Raw genomic sequence first — 20,803 nt, 5'->3', positions numbered from 1 at the left:
TTATAGGGTCACATGAATGTATTAGTGCACAAATTGGCGGCAGCTATGTGGATCAGAAGGTGGGATTTTTAGATGCTCACTGAGCAAAGGGTTATGGTATAGGAATAATGAATTACTTTTTTTTACAAATTCCCCTTCTTTGGTGCTTTATAAGTGTGATGTTGTAAATGAGTTGTTAAATTTGTATGTGGGTACTTAATTATTATGTTTTTTCAGTAGATTGTTTTTGTTAATTTGTATGTATCTATACATGTGATTTGTGTCTATCTATTAGTTTATATGAAAATGGGATGTGTTCTTGTGCCTGTAACACCAATGGGTTTTATTCCCTTGATGATTATTATGTTTATGGAACTTGGCCTACAAAGTGTTCTAATGTTTACATTCTGGAGGGTTTACTAATCCTGTTTTCATGTTTTAGTGTGACAAACTGTATGTCATGTGTGTTGTTTATGGTTTGTTTTTTATGATTGTTTTCAGCCCTGATGAAGTTCTAAAAAAGTTATGGAACGAAACGTGTTAGCTGGATTTAATGTTTACAATGAGGAATATTAATAAAGAAGAATCTTGAAAAATTAGACTAGAAGTGGACTTTTTTTCTGGTGTACCTTCCTAAAGGGTAAAAGTATCTTGATCTGGACAACAGCGGAACTAAACGCCTGCAAGTGCTGGGAGAATTGTGCACGGGACTTGTTTATTGGCCAGAATTGGAGTTTGAGGTGCAGCCGCTACAGTACGCTGCTGGTTTGTTTTGTGTATGAACCCATAATATAAGTTTAGAAACCTTTGAAATTCACTGAAAGAAACACAGTTAAAGTGCAGTTATGGTTACAAAGCACAACCTATAAACCACTTAAATTAATCAATTAAGGTACTATAAATTAACCATAACATGCATCCTCATCATGCACTGATTATGACCCCACATAGTAAATCACTCATGACATGTTAAATGATGTCACTGATGATGTAATTGCCAGTGTAATAGCAATTCACACCAACTCTCTACTGGATTTAACATATGCTTAAATTATTATGAGAAAATACAACAATGACAGTAGGGCTGTGCTATTAATTGTGTAAGCGAAATGAAATTAAATAAACGTATGGGCAATTATTTGCGCTCTATATGTTTTTCAAATTTAATATAATTTCACTTACACAATTAATAAGCCAGATCTACTGTCATTGTTGAATTTTCTCCTGATACAAAGATCATACCTCTGGCATAGCCTGCAGCGTTTATCATTGGCTTCTCATCATATGCAACTAATCCCTATTATATTATACATATGCTTTCCAACAAAGCAACTATTAAGCATACAATCATAAAATTATGAATATATAAAAAGTAGCAATGTGATAAACAATATCCCTCTAAAAAATAGTCTAATAGGGATTATATCATTGCAAATCTTCAAACCTAATGGTCTGGCAGAGGAGGCAATCAGCATCAAAACTCTTGCCTACTGTGATAATCTGTGAGATTCCTTGTTACAGACTTTAACACGGTGTTTTGGAAATTGGTATTCAGACAAAATATTGAGTTTAAAATATCAATGTACAAGAATATTCGGTTTAAAATATTGTGAAATGGAAATATCGATATCAAGAATAACAATGTCGAGAATATCGAATTGAAAGTAAGTAACATTGATGCTTGAAATATTGAAGTCATTAATATCGTCTGCAAAAACATAGGGCTTCATTACGATGTTGCCGGAAAGCCTCAGACCAGCTGTTGGAGGCTTTACATACGACATCATAGTGTTCAGTCTGATCACGGTATTAGGATGACGGCAGTCGGAGTAAAACCTGAGGGGACTCCAACGCAGTTCCAACAGGCTGAAGGAGCCCATAGGATGCCACCATAATCCCCTATTGACGTCCGAACCAGGCTCGGCTCTGCCGTCGTGATCATGATGGCACTTTCCAGCTGCCACACAAACTGCCATTGGAAAATAGATGTTTTCGACCGCCCACAGGGTGGTTGCATCCAAATCCTGTGGTCAGAATCACCGACCTATGGTCGCTTGGTTCCAGACCACGTCCACCCAACATCGTAATAAGGCCCATAGTTGTTTAAAATATTGTTTTTTAAATTATTGTTATGTAGTTTAGTTTATATTTTAAGTGGATATGTTGTTATCTTTGTATGATCATTGTTTATGTTTTTTAAATATATTTATTACGTTTTTAGTAGTTATTATATTTAATTAAATACAATTTTGTTTTAAGTTCCGTAGCGGGTTGTGGGTTTTAGAGGGATATAGGGTGAGAAGTAATTTAATTATAATACATTTATGATTATTCTTTTTAAATCTTTATGTTATTGATATTTAATTATGAAAATTGTGCTATTATCTTTTTTTTTAAGTAACTTTTAAACTTTTACGTGTGGGTTGTGCGGAATATGGGGTGATGGGTGTGAAGTAATTTATTTTTAAATAATTAATAGTTGATTCATATTAATTAATGAATTGATACAAGTATGTTAATTGTGTAACTATTTGAGGGTGCGGGTTGTGGGGTTAAAGAGGTAAAGGGTGGGAAGTAATTTATTTTTAATTAATTCATAATTTTTAGCAAATTATGAACAATTAATTAATTGTTAATAAAAAGGTTAATTGTTTAATTACATTTTTCTGGTTGTGGATTGTGGGGTTATAGGTGCAGAGGGCAGGAGGTAATTTATTTTTAATGAATTAATAATTATTTAATTATTAAAATTAATTACTTAATTGATAATTAACTATGTTTAATTGTTTAAGTAATTTTGTTAGGTGTTGGTTGTGGGGATTATAGGGCTAAAGCATGGGGAGTAAATTATTTATAATTAATTAATAACCAGTTTTTAAATTTTATAAATTATTTAATTGACAATGAATTGTTTTAATTGTGTAATTATGTTTCTGTTTGATTTTAATTGTGAGTTATGGGATAAAGGGTGGGAAGTTATTTAATTTTAATGAATTTATATTCAGTTAAAACATATTTGTTTAATTGATAATTCATTATGTTAATTTTGATATTAATTTATTTGTTTTAGATTGTATATGTGGGTTGTGGGTTTCAAATGGGTATTGGGTGGGAAGTAAAATAACTTTAGGTAATTAATAATTTTTCTTTTATTATTATTATTCTAAAATTTGATACTATAACTGTGTAAATCGTGTATGAGTCTGTTGTGTGTTTTATGGAGGTATATTGTAGGAAGTACATTAATTATAGTTAATTCATAAATAATGTTTACTTAATATTAATTGGTTTGTTGTTAAATAATTATATAAATAGCGTGAAGAAATAATTTTTGGGTGTAGTTTAAGAGTTTTGTGAGGTTATATGGTGGGAAGTAAGTAAATTAAATTGATGCAATATTGTTTTTTTTGTTAAAAAATATTTTTTAATAAAAAACTTAGTTTGTATGAAAATTATTTTTGAATTTAAATTTTTATATTTGTAGAGACTTTTGTTATGTGTTTAACATTGTGATTTTTGTTTATGTTTTTGAAGTAATTTATTTTATTTAAAAAGTGTTGGTACACTTTTTTGTTGTACTAATTGGGGTGGAAATATTAAGGGGCCGATTCCGATCCTGTAAAAAAGCCCTACGAATCGTCGTATGGAGCGTTTTCTCCGTACGACTTGCACCCAGTAAACTGTCCCTACAACCTAGGAAGTACGATTCGTACAGAAAGCCTATTTCCGTACGAATCGTACAAAAGACCGTACGTGGAAAAAATACCTACGATTCTGATCCGGAACAGCTTGTACGCGACGTCCGGACATATTCAGGCAGCGGTTTCCGGACCAGCAAGTACGATTCGTCCCTACGTCACTCCGTACGGCTCTTTTTCTACGGGAGTCAAACACAGCCGGAAAAGCAGAGTTCGACGCGAACCACCACGCAACGGAGCCCCGGTACGCGACGTACACGCCGTGAACCCCATCGTACGTGTCATCCCGGTCCTCTTGGCCTACGACCTGGTGCACCGCACCCGACGCACACGCCGCAGAAGGTGAGAACAACACCCAGGGGTCGGGGGGTGTGAGGGGCAGAAACATACCCCATAACCAAATCCAAACCTATAACATGGAGGCCATACATTACCACCAGGGTCTGGTCACTTTGGGGGGCGTGTCCAGCAACCCCTGCATACCGCAACAACGGAAGTGCACATGTACAGTGCATACCACACGTACCCCTACGGCACCATTACAACAGTGGCACGGACCGTACCCACACATGAATGCGTGGGTATGGTGCATACCACACGTACCCCTACGGCACCATGACGACTCAGGTACGGACCGTACCCTGGGTACGGTGCGTACCACACGTACCCCTACGGCACCATGACAACTCAGGTACGGACCGTACCCTGGGTATGGTGCGTACCACACGAACCCCTATGGCACCATGCCAACTCAGGCACGGACCGTACCCATGCATGAATGCGTGGATATGGTGCGTACCACACGTACCCCTACGGCACCATTACAACTCAGGTACGGACCGTACCCGCGCATGAATGCGTCAGTACGGTGTGTACCACACGTATCCCTACAGCACCATGCCAACTCAGGTACGGACTGTACCCGCACATGAATGCATGAGTACGGTGCGTGCCACACGTACCCCTACGGCACCATGCCAACTCAGACATGGACCGTACCCACGCATGAATGCGTGGGTACGGTGCGTACCACACGTACCCCTACGGCACCATGCGAACTCAGGTACGGACCGTACCCACGCATGAATGCGTGGGTACGGTGCGTACCACACGTGCCCCGTTACGGCAGCAGTAAATTTGTGATCGCATGCATACACAAGCCAGGAATGTGGGCCTAGAGGACTAGCCCAGCATGTTACCTTCATATTGGTGTGTGTGTAGGTCCAGGCCAGCAGTGTACAGCCCCAAGGGGGTGCGTGCGTGGGTGCATATGACTCCCAGCAGCGTCCAGACATATGAGGGGTGGGTGCAGAGGACTCCCAGCAGTGGACAGACATATGAGGGGTGGGTACATATCACTACCAGCAGCGTCCAGACATATGAGGGGTGGGTGCAGAGGACTCCCAGCAGTGGACAGACATATGCGGGGTTGAAGTTGAAGTTGAAAATATTTGTAGAGCACGCTGTGACCATGCGGTTTCCTGGCGCTGAGTGATTACAAGTGGCGGAAAGGAAAACATAGGTGATCAGTGAGAGGGAAATGCTTGGGCAAACAAGTGAGTCTTGAGCGCCTTGCGGAAGTGCAGATAAACAGTGATAGATCTAATAGTAAGTGGAAGACTGTTCCAAAAGCGAGGGATAAGAGTGGAAAACCTAGTGCCACCTGCTCTGGACTTGCGGAAGCGGGGAACAATGAGAAGAGCCTGGCTAGAGGAACGGAGATTGCGACTTGGGAGGTAATGGTGACCATCGAATTAATGAAGAGAGGGGCCGTACGGGCGAGGGCCATGACGACTATGCATCCCATTTTGAAAAGGGTTCGGTTCAGAATAGGGAGCCAGTGAAGGGACTTAAGAAGGGGAGAAGTGTGGTGAAATTTAGGGAGCCGGTGGATAAGGCGAGCAGCCTGATTATGAATGGTCTGGAGACGCCGCAGCTCGTAGGCGGGAACGCCCACATACAAGCAGTTCCCGTAGTCCAGGCGGGAAAGAACCATGGCTAAAATGATAATTTTATGGGCGTCGAGGCAAAAAAACCGGGAGATCTTACGAATAATCCGGAGAGACAGAAAACAGGATGAGACAACGGTGCTGATCTGAGGGCGCATGGAGAGGCCCTGGCTGATTTTAATGCCGAGGGTTCTAACTGAGGCAGAGGGGACCGGGGGGGGACCAAAGCTGGAAGGCCAGAAGGCAGAAGTCCAGGGGCTGGAGGAACCACCAGTCAGGACCAGTTCAGTTTTGTCCGGGTTAAGTTTGAGGTGGTTTAAGCTCATCCAATCAGAAATGAAAACAAGTGTGGTTTGAAATTTAAGAAGGGAATCAGTAGAAGAAGAAAGATCAAAAATTAGCTTAAGGTCGTCGGCGTAGTTATACACGGAGACCTCCATTCTGAGCAAGGAAACAATGAGAGGATAAATGTAAAGATTGAAAAGAAGAGGGGAAAGGGAAGAACCCTGGGGGACCCCACAGGACACCGGGTGAGACGGGGCAGAGAAACCGGAGAGCCGGACAGCCTGCGACCGGCCTTGGAGAAATTACGCGAGCCAAGAGAGAGCAGTGCCCTGGATGCCCGCTGCCCTGACACGGCCGAGAAGGATGGAATGGTCGACCGCGTCAAAGGCAGCGGACAAATCGAGGAGCACCAAGGCTTGAGGACAGTTGGAATCCACCTTGCTCTTTAGCTCGTCCAGGACAGAGAGGACCACCGTTTCGGTCGAGTGAACTGGGCGAAAGCCCGCTTGATGGGATGCCAAAAGACGGTTGTCCTCAATGTGGGTCGACAGGCAAGAAGTGATATGGCTCTCTAAGATCTTGCCTAAATACGGAAGCAAAGAGATGGGCCTAAAATTAACAGGGAGGGTTGGATCAGAACCAGGTTTTTTAAAAATAGGGATGCCAATGGCCGTTTAAATTGTGGCGGAACTGTTCCCTGAGAGATAGATGAGTTGAGGAGGGACAAGGGGGGATCGGGGCAGCCAGCAAATAGCTCCCTTAAGATGCGGGCCGGTCCACAATCAGCAGAGGAGCTGGACTTGACCTTCCTAAGCAAAGCAAGAAAGGATTCTTTCGAAATGGGGGGGAAGTGAGTAAGAGATGAAAACAAAGGAGGGAGAGAAAAAGGAGGAAGGGGGAAGATGGTGGGAAGATGTTCCGTTTGATATTGACAATCTTCTCAAAGAAATAATCATTAAGGGAAAGACAGAGGGCTTGAGAAGGGATAGGGTTGAGGTTGACTCTATCGGATGCGGCCAGATTATGGACGATAGAGAAAATCTCCTTAGATTTATTAGCCGCTGATACGATTTTGCCAGAGAAATATTCTAATTTGGCCGAAAGAATAGCTCTCTTGTAGTTGTTTAAGAGAGACCTATATTGATCTCTTAGAAGGGGGCAATAATTGCGCCTCCACTGACGCTCTGACTGGCGGAGAGCCAGTTTGAGGGCTTTAAGATCGCTAGAAAACCATTTATTGGCTTCATGGAGACGACAGGCTTTAACAGTCCTAAGGGGAGCGACCAGGTCGCAGGAAGTAGATAGCCAGGTGTTAATGGCGTCCACTTGATGGTCGAGGGGGAGGGCTGATAAATCCAGGGAGGAGGTCGCCAGAGAAGAATGAAGAATATTGAGTGCATATCACTACCAGCTGTGTCCAGACATATGAGGGGTGGGTGCATATGACTCCCAGCAGCGTCCAGACATATGAGGGGTGGGTGCATATCACTCCCAGCAGTGGACAGACATATGCGGGGTGGGTGCATATCACTACCAGCAGAGGACAGACATATGCGGGGTGGGTGCATACCACTACCAGCAGCGTCCAGACATATGAGGGGTGGGTGGTTATCACTACCAGCAACATCCAAACATATGAGGGGTGGGTGCAGAGGACTCCCAGCAGTGGACAGACATATGCGGGGTGGGTGCAGAGGACTCCCAGTAGTGGACAGACATATGAGGGGTGGGTGCATATCACTACCAGCAGCGTCCAGACATATGAGGGGTGGGTGCAGAGGACTCCCAGCAGTGGACAGACATATGAGGTGTGGGTGCATATCACTACCAGCAGTGGACAGACATATGCGGGGTGGGTGCAGAGGACTCCCAGCAGTGGACAGACATATGCGGGGTGGGTGCAGAGGACTCCCAGCAGTGGACAGACATATGCAGGGTGGGTGCATATCACTACCAGCTGCGTCCAGACATATGAGGGGTGGGTTCATATCACTACCAGCAGCGTCCAGACATATGAGGGGTAGGCACAGAGGACTCCCAGCAGTGGACAGACATATGAGGGGTGGGTGCAAAGGACTCCCAGCAGTGGACAGACATATGAGGGGTGGGTGCAGAGGACTCCCAGCAGTGGACAGACATATGAGGGGTGGGTGCAGAGGACTCCCAGCAGTGTCCCACTCCCAGGAGGATGGATGTCTTACACACACTGCATGACACACCACATGTGGGTGTGAGGACATATAACACATGCATACCCACCCATGGCGGATGCAGCACAATACACACCCAGATTTCATGCCAACAGACTCTATAGTCATGTAACTGCATACAAAACTAAGATAGCCAAAGGGAACACACACTGTCACACACATCCAAGGACTGATAGGAATGTCCAGGTGCTGGTCCAGCCACCAAGATGTTGTCTCTCATGGAAGGAATAGGGTTCAATTCCACCAGATACAATGCCCACATTTGTGAGTCAGGTGCCCAAATACCCTGCATAACAAGTACCATTTGTGTGGTAGGCCGTGAATACACACATGCATAGTGCTGAAAAGGGACATATTGTCCCTGAAGGCATTCCTACATATCCAAAACACAAGTACAGTGACTAGCAAGGATGGCACAGACGATTCAGCAGGAGACATAGGTGAGCAGGCATGGCCATTGTTGAAGGGATCCCTCACCAACAAAGGAAATGTTGACACAGGTCAGCACAACAATTGTGCAACTGTTTGCAGGGAAGATGTCATGTGCCACAGTGGAAGGAACACTCCTTGGGACAATGTATCCAAAGAAAAGGAACACACACTACCAATGCTTCTTTGCAGAGACATTGTGATGGCACACAGATACCATGGTCCACCTCATGACCATCATACAAAAACATTTCTCAGAAGCCTAACACATTACCCGAACAACAACTCCAGGAGCCCCATCACCAACATTAAGTACCTGAAATGCAATAGTGTTGAAAGTAAAAGAAAAGGCTTTATTCAGCACACTAAAATGATAAATTAAGAATACACTATCTACAAAGGCCAATGGCCAGTCCTTTGTTATAGTCCAAGGGTGGACGTAGGGGACTGTGTCCACCTCTACCTTGCCTGCAGAAAGTAACCCTAAGGTTTGTCGACCGGGGGGGGCATCATCTGTGGCAGGACCAGGCACCGCAGGGACAGGAGGGGGTTGGGTAGGTGTGGTGGGTGCAGGGCTGGACGTCTCCACCACAGGGGGTGGGGCAGCGCCAAAGGTGGAGGTGAGCTCGGCGCTGCACACTGCTGCCAGGCCGTCCAGAGTATCCTCTGCACCTGAAGAGAACCCAGGGCCAACGGAGGGGGGAGTGGCCGAGGGATGGGGTGCAGCGCTCATGGGGGAGGGGGTGGACATGGGGGGACTCAACTCCCCTGCCCGGGGACTTCCTCGCCCACTTGCGGGGTGGTGTCACAGTGGGGGTGAGGGCCATCCCACCCATGTAGAGCTCTTTGGGTGACAGTTTGGCAGGGGAGCTAAGGGGAGTTGTTTTGGAGGGACTGGGTTGTGAGGACTGCGGACTCTGACTGTGGCTGCGTGTCTGTTGTTTGCCCCAGACCCTGTGGGTGTGCCTACATCCCCCTGAGTGTGCGTGCCAGGAGGTGTGTGCAGTGCCTTACTTGGGGGTGTGCTGGATGTGTCTGTTGGGGTGTGTGCCCTTGACTGTCTGTGTGTGCGTTGGGCAGGCATGGGACAGGGCAGTGTGGATGGGTCCGGGGTAGGGGGGGACAGAGCGCCGCAGGAGAGAAACTGCTTCCGTCAGTGAAGAGTCCATGGCCCGCAGAATCCTGCGTTGCTCAGACATCATTGATGACATGCCCTCCACGAACTACACCAACTGTGTGAGCAGTTGAGTGTGTCCATGGAGGACATGCAGCACTGATGCCTGACCAACCTGCAACTGGCGCAGTGTGTCCACAGACTCTTCACTGAGGGTAGCAGGGGTGACAGGGGCAGGGGGTGCGGTGCCTGGTCCGAAGGAGACACGGTGGGAGCCTGCACGGACAGAAGGGACGGGAGCAACTGGGAGGGCGGAGATGTCAATGGAGGAGGCGGGTACAGATGGTGGGATGCTGGCAGTTGTTGGGGAATCCTCCGCCTCCTCAGGGAGTTCAGCCTCGAACCCGTCGGCTTCGTAGATGCTCTCGCCTCCAGACAGGTCCTCCAACTGACTCCCCTCGCCCTCCGTGCCACTGGCTCCTGCTGACTCCACAGCACTGGCGGCACTGTCGCTGGGTCCCTCCTCAAGGTCCATGCAGGTGCCTCCCTCGCTTGCGGATGATGATGCTGTGGGCAAGGAGAAGAAACCAAAAAGCATCAGTCACCTGTATACATCTGACACATGAGCACAAGAATAATTGGTCACAGTGCATATCAGGCAATGCATCATGAGTAACAGCTAGCTTACTCCGCACATATGTAAGCCCTGTACTGCCCAGTTGTTAGACCCACCATGCCACTTTGACACCAGGAAAATACATAGACAAAAGGCCACAACTTGAATGAGAAATACACTGAGAAGCTATTGTCTGTGAACCGGTGAGCACAGCAATACAATGAAGTCATGACACCTCTTGTTTAGCCTGAAAGAAACAGTAGTGATGCACTCAAGGTAAACTAACACACCTCAATACTCAAGGTGTCACCACACTCAGAGACCTGTAAGTCCTTTGGAACACAAAACGAACAAATGTAGCTACCTTGGGACTCACAATACTTTACACAATCTACATGTTTTGAATGTGACAATTGGCCATTTTGTGAAAACAACGCTCATGTGGCTGCATGCAATATGTCGCACAAGGCAGTGCAAACAAAAGTACATGTACACTGTCATTGAAGAAGTTGGCACCTTTTCTGAGAAGCCACTGTTAGAAATAAATGGTGTTGCAGAAAGTAGATGTACATGGGCCCACGGAGGTCTTGATGTCTTAAGACTCGTTAGTGTGTATCACCAACAACAAAGGAGTCTCACAAAATCAAGACCACTGTGGGAACATGTATATAGAGAATCTGCAACACCATTTAAGTTGAACAGTGGCTTCTTTGAATAGGTGCCAGTGTGTTCCATGAAAGTTGAAATGTCGTTTGGTGTGCGCTTCCTTGTTAGACTTTTTTCATGCAGGCACATCAGTGTACTTAACACAAATCATCCAATTTCCACATTTAAAACATGAACAACTGTTGACAAGTGCTGTGAGTGCCAAGGTACAATTATTTCAGAGTAACAACTTTAATTATGTCAGTTGTCACCAGGCCATCCGTCACCTGATTACACAGTTGGCTACACATATGACCTACTGCCTGTCATCTGGAGTGGCACACATGTTCACACCCAGGACAATGCATGCGCTAATGGGCCTGCAATTGGCTGGTAAAAAAGCCCAGCTGTACTGTGGGGACACCCTCATGGCAAGCCAGAATGGACACACAGATGTCAGCACACAAAGTCCAAAATGCATTGCATCTGAACCACACACAGGTGCAAAAAATGTATGATCAGGAATCATGTTGGTAAAAAAATTACACAGGCTGCAAAGCACGAACATTGAGCCCTGGCCACCATCACAGGGGCACTGCACAGTGTATTTTTGTACAGGCAATTCTCACACACAAGTCAGACCTGGCAATAAAAAATCAGGGTTGCACATGTATGCCTCTCCCGCACCCCCCCCCCCCCCCCCCAATACCTGAGTCAATTTGAATGATACATATCAAGAACTGACACCTCTTAATCTGGGTTACAACAATTGTGCTTGAAAAATAGCTTCATTTACACAACATCACCTTGTGGGGCTGCAAACACATATTTGTGACAAACAACCATCAATAGATTGTTGTGAATAGCCACACAGGCACTGCCCAGTGTGATTATGCACTAGCAAAATGATGTATCCCTGTGCAGTGGACACAGGTAGCACACATTAGCAAAATACAAACTAGGCCAGGGAACAATGCCACAGAGGCAGACCTATGCAGAACACACAGTGCACAGTGTTGGATGACACACATGATTAGGAGGCCAGGGTGTCTCAGGGGACTGTAGTGGGCACACTGCTCCGTGGTCCTGGAATGAGCTGACTGTACCATCTTCAACCGTCATGGCACTATGCATATCTCACACTCATGCACATCATGTCTGAGGCCACAACATTGGTCATGCATGATGCAAGGGTGTCCAGTTGAAAGCTCACACACCTATGTGAAGAGCAGCATCAGTGACAACAACTATGGACCCCCAACATAGTGAACAGGTCATGACACAGGCAAGGTACCAACACAAGTCACAGACCACCCTCCCACATGATGCAGAAAGCAATGTGCACTTAGATTTACTGGCACCCTAGATGACCATGTGCAAATGTGATTACACACAGACCAGGGGACACATGTCAAGGAGGGGAAGGGATGAAAAAGAGCAACAGGTGACATTGGGGAACAGAAAAAGCACTGCACATATCAACTCTGGGAGTGTATCCAGGCTACAAAAGCTTGCGACACATAATACGACAAACAGCCATGTACCTACCCCTCCTTGCTGCAGTCTCTCCTGTAACTGCCTATCGAGGTCTGGGAAGACCACCACCAGGAGACGTCTCATTTGGGGGATCAGCCGTCAGCGTCCGCAGTGGGGGCGAGGAGGGTCCAGCGATCCGCCGGGTCCAGCACCGGATGTCCTGCCACCTCTTGCGGACCTGTGGCAGCCGGCGACTACGCTCACCCTCAGATCTCACGGCCCTGACGATGTGGTTTCAAATCACCCCCTTCTCGTAGGCAGTTACCTGTCAGGAAGACAAAGTGACACACCATCAATATACCTGCTCCATGTCCCCGAGACACACATTTGAACCTCTTAGAAATATTGAACAGGGCATAGGATGCAGACAGGAATTACATCATACACAATAAGAAATTGGCCTGTGTGCAAGCCCCAATGCAATTCATGGCATTGAAAGTCAACCGGTTGGCATGAGGGTTGCGACACATTCACTGATCATGTCACACACTGTGCAGCACATGCAACAGCAGGCTGATGGCCAGCACGTGCCAAGCAGTCACATGTCCCACTCCACTGACGCACCCTCAGAATACTAGACAGACACACCCAAGCACAGATCACTCGCCTGTCATTCACAACAGCAGCTACAACCCTCACTCTGCACATGTGCCACTTGCCAGTGGGGTGTCACAGGTGTCATGCTAGCTATTCAAGTCAGACACACAGCACGGCCTACTTGTCACATCAGATGGGTAGATATGTTGCCACCTCCATGCACGTGTGGCGCAACACTTCACATAGACACTCACCCACATGTAAAGGAAGATTCACACACATCAATGTCCATGAGGTCATACACATCATTTGGACACTCTCACCACAGGTCCACTCAACTCATACACATCTGTGGGTACAGTCACCTGTCACACCGGGGGGAGCACTGAATCACCTCAGGACAATAGGAAAAAAAGCCACCAAGGATTTCACAGGCTGCATGTGTCATGCACTATGCAGTGAAAGTCACTGTAAGCAATATGCAAGTGAGGAGTGCACACAGGGACTACATCAGGCTCTGCGTGAGAGACATCAGCATGTCCCCCACCCTGGGACCCACTCTAAACAACATAGCATGTCTGTCCCACCTGGACACAATATTGACAGTCACACAACAGGTGCCTAGGCAAAGGTAGTGGACTCAGCACTCACCTGCTCCCCTGGTCTCCCATACAGTCTGGTGTACTGTGGGAGGAGGGTGTCCAGCAAGGCCTGATTCTCCTCCTGGGTGAATGGCTGGGCCCTCTCCACAGTACGCAACATGGTCCAGAGGAAGCAGAGACAGCAGCAATGTTGTCGACAGGAAAGTTGTGCAGGCAAGTGCCCTCTCATGGGTTCTGGCTGCCTTATATCTGTCTTGCTGAGGGGCATTCATTTAGAGGAGTACATAGTGATTGGTCAGACTCATTAGCATCCTACGTTTACTCCAATCCCTTTAAACATACACCAATGACTTTTAACATACACCAATGACAGCATTCGCATCGTTCACATTTTGAGCATCATGTCAAGTCAACAACCACTTTGCAACATTTGTGGCCAACTGACTGTTCCAGGACACCTGATCAACACTTTCCAACTGAAAACTCTGTCTCCATGACAACCAGCATGCATTTAGGGCCTAATACTTGTCCCTTATGTGTCCCCTATGTAATTTTGAACTCCACACACCGGTACGTGTACGCACGAGTAGTACCCGTACCCGTATGTGTACTAAGGTAGTACACGTACATGTATGCACTAGTAGTAGACGTACCCGTATGCACTAGTAGTACACGTACGGGTACGTGTACTACTAGTGCGTACATGTACGTGTACTACCTTAGTACCCGTACCTGTACACACTAGTAGTACATGTACAGGTACGTGTACTAATAGTGCTTACACGTACGTGTACTACCTTAGTACACGTACATGTACGCACTAGTAGTACAAGTACTCGTACGTGTACTACTTGTGCATACACGTACGTGTACTAAGGTAGTACATGTACGTGTACGCACTAGTAGTAGACGTACCCGTACGTGTACTACTAGTTCGTACCGGTACGTGTTCTAAGGTAGTACATGTACGTGTACGCACTAGTAGTACACGTACCCGTATGTGTACTACTAGTGCGTACAGGTACGTGTACTATGGTAGTACACGTACGTGTACACACTAGTAGTACACGTACGGTACGCACTAGTAGTACACATACGGTGCATGCACTAGTAGTACAATGCATACCCGTACGTGTACTCATTTCACACGCTTACAATGGTAATACAGGCGTACACATGCCAGGAATGGAGGGCTACGAGTCGCACATAGATGTCCATCAAGTACTTGTCTTTGCATACTTACATGTGCAGGCCCTAGGTGTGTTAGCCAGTGATATTGCACAGGTCATCTCATCTAGTTGCACAATTGATGTGTGATGACCTGTGGACACATGTCATGTGTGATGGGGCACTATGTGGCACACATCACCTTGCCACTTGCCACATGTGTGTCTGTAGTCCAACTGTGTCATGCACAGCAGCAGTGGGATGGCACAGTCATCAACACCCGCACTTGTCTCCTGATGCCAGGGACAGGGACACTCTCTCAACTGACAGGTCTCGATCACCGTGCCCTTTTGGGACTATGTCAGGTGTGTGTCATGCGTTCCCATGAGCTTGATGTCAGTGTCCCGTCAACTGCATCTGCTGTTGGTGCATCCAACAGGGGTCTGTGTGGAGATGGGCATGGAACACGTCTACGCACACCATGCCACATGTGGATTCCCACGGCTGTAGGGTCTTGTAGAAGTGGACCTCAGCTAGGCCTACCAGTGCAAGGGGTTCGCCCTTCTCTGCACAGAGTCCTCAGACCAATAGGAAGAAGTTGGCACAGAAACTGGAATAGAAAATACAAAGTTTAATAGACCTCATGAGGTGGAACTACATTCACACAGCACCCTTCGGTATTGAATGAAGTAGCACACCAAACAGAAGGAGCATGGTCCTTTTATACCCACACAGGGGCTTAAAAGAGGGCGGTACACGTACAGGAGAAGGTTTTATGTACAAATAAGGTCATATAGAAATGCATATTCGACAAGTAGGAGGTGCTTTATGGCTAATGATCTCTATTGTGCATGAAGTACCTGGTTGGGTATGTATTTGTGCAGGTTGCTCCCCACAACGGGACGTGAATGCCTGCTGATGGTGTGTCTCCTTTGTGCATCTCTGCATTTTGTTGTCTGATCCAGTGGCTGTAATTTATGGTGATTGTTCATAAATTTTCTCGTAGTGACCCATGAGTAACCTGACACTCGTTCCTTTACATACACCTGTTGCACTGTGCCTTTCAGATCTTGTCTTTGTGTGCTACTTTTTGCCTAATTCCTAACCCCTTCCGCCTGCTGCTGCCTCACCTGCGGCACCGCCCCACCGAGTGCCCTGATTCTGCAACCCCCATGCCTCCAAAATGCTCTGCCCTTCCCCCTCCACCCATTCGAAATTCAGGCAGGATCTTTTCTGTGCCACTGGAGCCCCAGCGCCGTGCCAAAGGCAGGTATGCGCCTGCAACATGCACAGTGCACGACCCTCTAGTCTTTGCATGACCCACGTCACACAACAGGCTCATGCTGCAGCCACTCTCGAAGCAATGTCATCGTGACAATCATCCTCCTGCTATCAAGCAACCCCTAAGCACACACACGACACCTTCGCATGCTGAGTGTGCTACTCCAACTGCCTACACAGCGCTGCCCAGCCTACAAGACCCTGTCAGAACGACCAGGTAATGTGCCTCCTACTCCGCACTCGCTCCGTCCACCAGCACGCCATTGGACTCTGTTACCGCCTCAACACGACAGCCCCACACATCACCTTCATGACAGTAACCTGGACAAAAGCATTCTCAGCACATGACGTCTTCATTGCCATCTCACACGGATACAAGTCCACCCGCAGGGACGGCAACACCAGTCCCGAGGGATGAATTGCTATTTATTCACAAGTACACCCTCAGAGTCACAAATCCGGGTTTTCAGCAACTCCATGGCAACCCTCAGTGTAACACTCCTCTACAGATCTGCAGGACTACATCCACTGTTCCGCTAAGCCATCAACACGTACATCTGCACGCACGCCCTAACCTCCATGGGCTACATGTGGCTGTGTGCCACTAACTTCTTGCTGGAGGGGAACAACACCACCATCCATCATTGGTCCATCAACATTTGACTCCACGTCTCCCACAAGCAACACACTGCCCCACACCCGCTCCCGATCCCCCAAAGATGCTTGATGTAAGTCACCACAGACAAGCTGTGTGGGACACGCAAAACAACACCCCCGCCACACCCTGCAACCTCATGCACTGGATCAGCAACTGATCCAACAATCTTGCCACATTGACGGACTTTCCTGTGAAGCACAACAACAGTTAAGGCACCTGGGACAAGGCAGACCTACTGGACTCCTACAGACTTAGCCGGACTCTTGTGCAAACCTTGCAACACAAAAAGCCATCATTTGCCTTACAGCCCTGGAAAACACCACACACAGCCATCACCACATCATCAGCAAGGAGAAGTGGAGATCCTTCAGATAGTGCCGAGACACCCAAACACATGACATCAAGGAGCTCATCAGCATTGTGAGTGAACTGACAGCAGATCTCCATCCAAGGCACCCCAGCCTTGCAAGGCACATCACATCCCTTGCAACTTTGTACCACTGCAAGCTCATGGGCATACACGACAGCCTTGGCACACAGACGCAGACAGCACTATTATCCGCAGGACAAACCCCCATCTGGTTATGGACTCCCATCAGCAGCAATGACACAACCTGGCTCATTGCAACATACACTCTGGCTCTCCATCAGGCCCCTTCCCACACAACATCTAAACCACATCATTCCACATCCTTGAAGCCCACGTCCAGCGCGTCCTGAATGTCTCCTTTGAGTTTGCCACATTCCATGCGTGCAGGAGGCATGCAGAGACCAAAGCCCTTCTTAGACAACGGACAGCAGTACCGCAGGATCTCCTGGTACATCACCCTGCTTCCCTAACCAGGAAATGTCATCAGGAAGACACTCAACAAGCAAATGACAATTTTCCTCCAGGCAATCGGCACCAGACCATCTTCCACAGTAATCACACCACTGCAACCGTCAGCATTGCCACCACCAACGAAAACTTTGCCATGCTCAACAATGGTGAGGCCACCACCCTTGATCTCTCAATGGCATTCTACACCATGTGCTACCACACTGTCAGCTCACACATCTCCAACACTGGTATCCAGAGGAGGGCCCAGAGTTAAATCAGAAAGTCGCTCACCAGCAAGGCGCAGGGAGTCTGCCTCCACCCTGCAACATGTAGTACACTGGGGTCATCTGGCCCATGCCACAGGGCTCTTCTCTCAGCATGACAATCTTCAATGTCTCCATGACCCCCCTCTCCACCATCACATGCGCACACGACCTCATCATCATCTCATATGCCATTGACACCCAGATGCTCCTCCAACTCACCAAAGACCCAGCCATTGCCAGATCAAAACTTCAAGAAGGCATGAGATCCGTAGAGGAATGGCTGAACATCAGCCACCTGAGGCTGGACTTGGACAGGACAGAGGTCATCTTCTGAGGATTGTCCCCTTACAGCTGGCTCTACTCCTTGTGCCCCACTGGTCTGTGTACCGCACCAGCACCCAGTGGCCACGCACGCAAGCTGGTGTTCATCATGGACCCATCGCTGACAATTACCATGCAACTCACCACCATCTGTACCTCATGCTGCAACACCCCCCACATGCTGCAAATGACCCACAGATGGATCCACTCCAAGGCAAGACAGACCGTCCCCCTGGTCCACGACAGCAGCCGGCTCAACTACAGCACCGGCCTCTACGGAGAACAACAGCAAAACTGCAGGAGAAGTTGTCCACATCCTGGGTGCATCTGCACACCTCATCTGCAACATCCCCCACCCCAGCCCCATCACCGTCCACCTGAGATAGGTACAATGGCTCACTGTGTGCTGCAGGATCACCTTCAGACTCCTCAACCACACTCAGGAGGCAGTCCACAACCCCAGACCCAACACCGACCTTGGATGTCTGTCATCCAACACCCCGTTGGCCCAAATCCATGCAGCCCACCTTGCCCTGGCCACCATTCATCACATCCACATAAAAACTGCATGCAGGAGATAGTTCTCCCACCTCACAAAACAGACCTGGGACTCCCTCCCCGGGCACATCAACATGACCCATGACCTCTACACCTTCATGATACTCTACCAAATTGGTCTGTCTGAGCAGTATTGCAAGCACCCCCTCAGCATCTTGAGGCCATCACGTGTGAGTATTGGGCTCCATGTCTGTATTTAGTGATACATTGTGACCCATGTGTATCCTCGACCGGACTCAGATCCAAGTGTGGGGATGGCTGGAGTTTGTTCCACACTCAGGCATACTTCGACATATCCCCACATGTATGTTGTGTAATCATGTTAAATGACTGCAAAATAAAATCTCATGTCTTCATTTTTTATTTATAGCTCTGGGACGTGATTTGTGCACAGGAAAAGGTGCTATGCAGGGACCATAGAATCCAAAGTTCACAGGGGGAGATGGGATCCTTGGCATTTGAAGTCATCAGAGTCCAGACCACAGTGTTTGGCATCATTGGTCAGACTGTGACCAGCAAGTCCATGTGGCAGATGATGTCAGTCAATGAGGTGATGCTGTCGCACATGAAGGCCAGGTGCCAGGCCAGGTGACCTGGGAGATGTGGATGGGCCGCTGCCTCTCATGGTCTTTTCCATGGACGACCCACCTTCCTCGCGGGACCCTCAGATGCAGGCCTTGACAATGCTTGGGACGCTCCGTTGGACGAATCCTCCTCCTCCTCCCTCCCTGTGGCTGGTGGTGGTCTTCGCTTGGTGGCACAGGGAGGGTTGCCCATGTTGTCGGCGATCCGACGGAGTGAATGGCTTATGTCCCTTTGCACCGCTAGGAGCTCAGCCAGTCTTGCCTCCATCCGTCCTTGGTGTTCTTGTTGACTGGCGTGTTGTTTGGCCTGCTGGTTCTTGATCTCTCTGATGGTCACCACTACCTGGATGAACTCCCTGGTGTCACGCCGGTATGCCTCCATGATGTTGTGGATGTGCGACATACCGGTCCCTTCAGCTGGCTGGTCAGGTTCTCGCCTCCTCCATCCTCCACTCCCACCACCCCTGCCCACACGAGCCTGGCCTGCCGTTGTGGGCACATCGGGTCGACGGGACCCCTGAGGGATGGCAGTGTTGGTGTTATCTGCCTCCTCCTAGTTGCCCGCCGCACCTTGTCCCTCCTGGTCAGACTGGCTCAGTTGTTCACTGCGGGAAGGGCTCCTCGGTGTCCCCTGGGATGTGGCAGGAATGGGGGTGGTGGTTGCCACAGATGGTCCTGAACCAGGTTGTGCAGGGGCTTGAAAACCAGAGGGTCCAGGTCGGTCGGGGTCATCCGTGGAGTGTAGAGAGGCGTCGCTGCCAGTGGGATCAGGGTCCTCCCGAGCCTGTGACTGTGATTCTCCCCCCCCATTGTTGGGGGGATATTCCTCACGTTGCCCTGTGTGTGAGAGACAGACAATATTAATGCTGTTTCATGCAACATGCATGTTTCATACACATTCAAGTTGGCACTGTTCCTCCAGGTAGTTGTATGTGCCTAGCATTCTCCTCAATGTTCACTTGTGGATGGGTATGTTGCGGGGGACAGATTGATATGTTCTCCTGAGTCTTTGACATGTTGATTTGTGGCTTGGATGCTTCTTCGGCTATGTATTGGTCTTGTTGTGTTGCATGTCCATTGTGACAGTGGGTAAATTCATTGCCTGTCTTGGTGGTGTCTGCTTGTGTAAGGGGTGTGTGTGACAGGGCCTGCTGGTGGGTGTAGTGTGATTTGGCAGTGGGGCTCCCAGGTGATGTAGCTGTCCCCCCATGGAGCATGCTGCCATGACAGTGAGTGTGAGTTCCTGTCCTAGATATCTGACCTTGTTGTCTTGGTGTTTGTGTTGGCACTGGTCACAGGACGGCCTTGTGCTGCCTACACCCAGGCCGACTGTGAGCTATCCTGTCAGTACTTTCCCAATACCTGTGCATTGCGCATGGTGCATGGGTATGTAGCTGGGCCATATGGGATTAGGGCAATTGTGTCTCTGATTTGGAGTTCAACAATGTGTTTTGTGCCACCCACCCTCCCAGCATACCGGACATCCATTCTTGGGTTGGTGCTTCATGTAGCATGGGACGTAGCATGGCCTTGCTTTGTCAATGGGGC

Source organism: Triturus cristatus, chromosome 12 (assembly GCF_964204655.1).
Source record: "Triturus cristatus chromosome 12, aTriCri1.1, whole genome shotgun sequence".
Classification (NCBI taxonomy): domain Eukaryota; kingdom Metazoa; phylum Chordata; class Amphibia; order Caudata; family Salamandridae; genus Triturus; species Triturus cristatus.
This window is presented reverse-complemented; position numbering follows the sequence as displayed.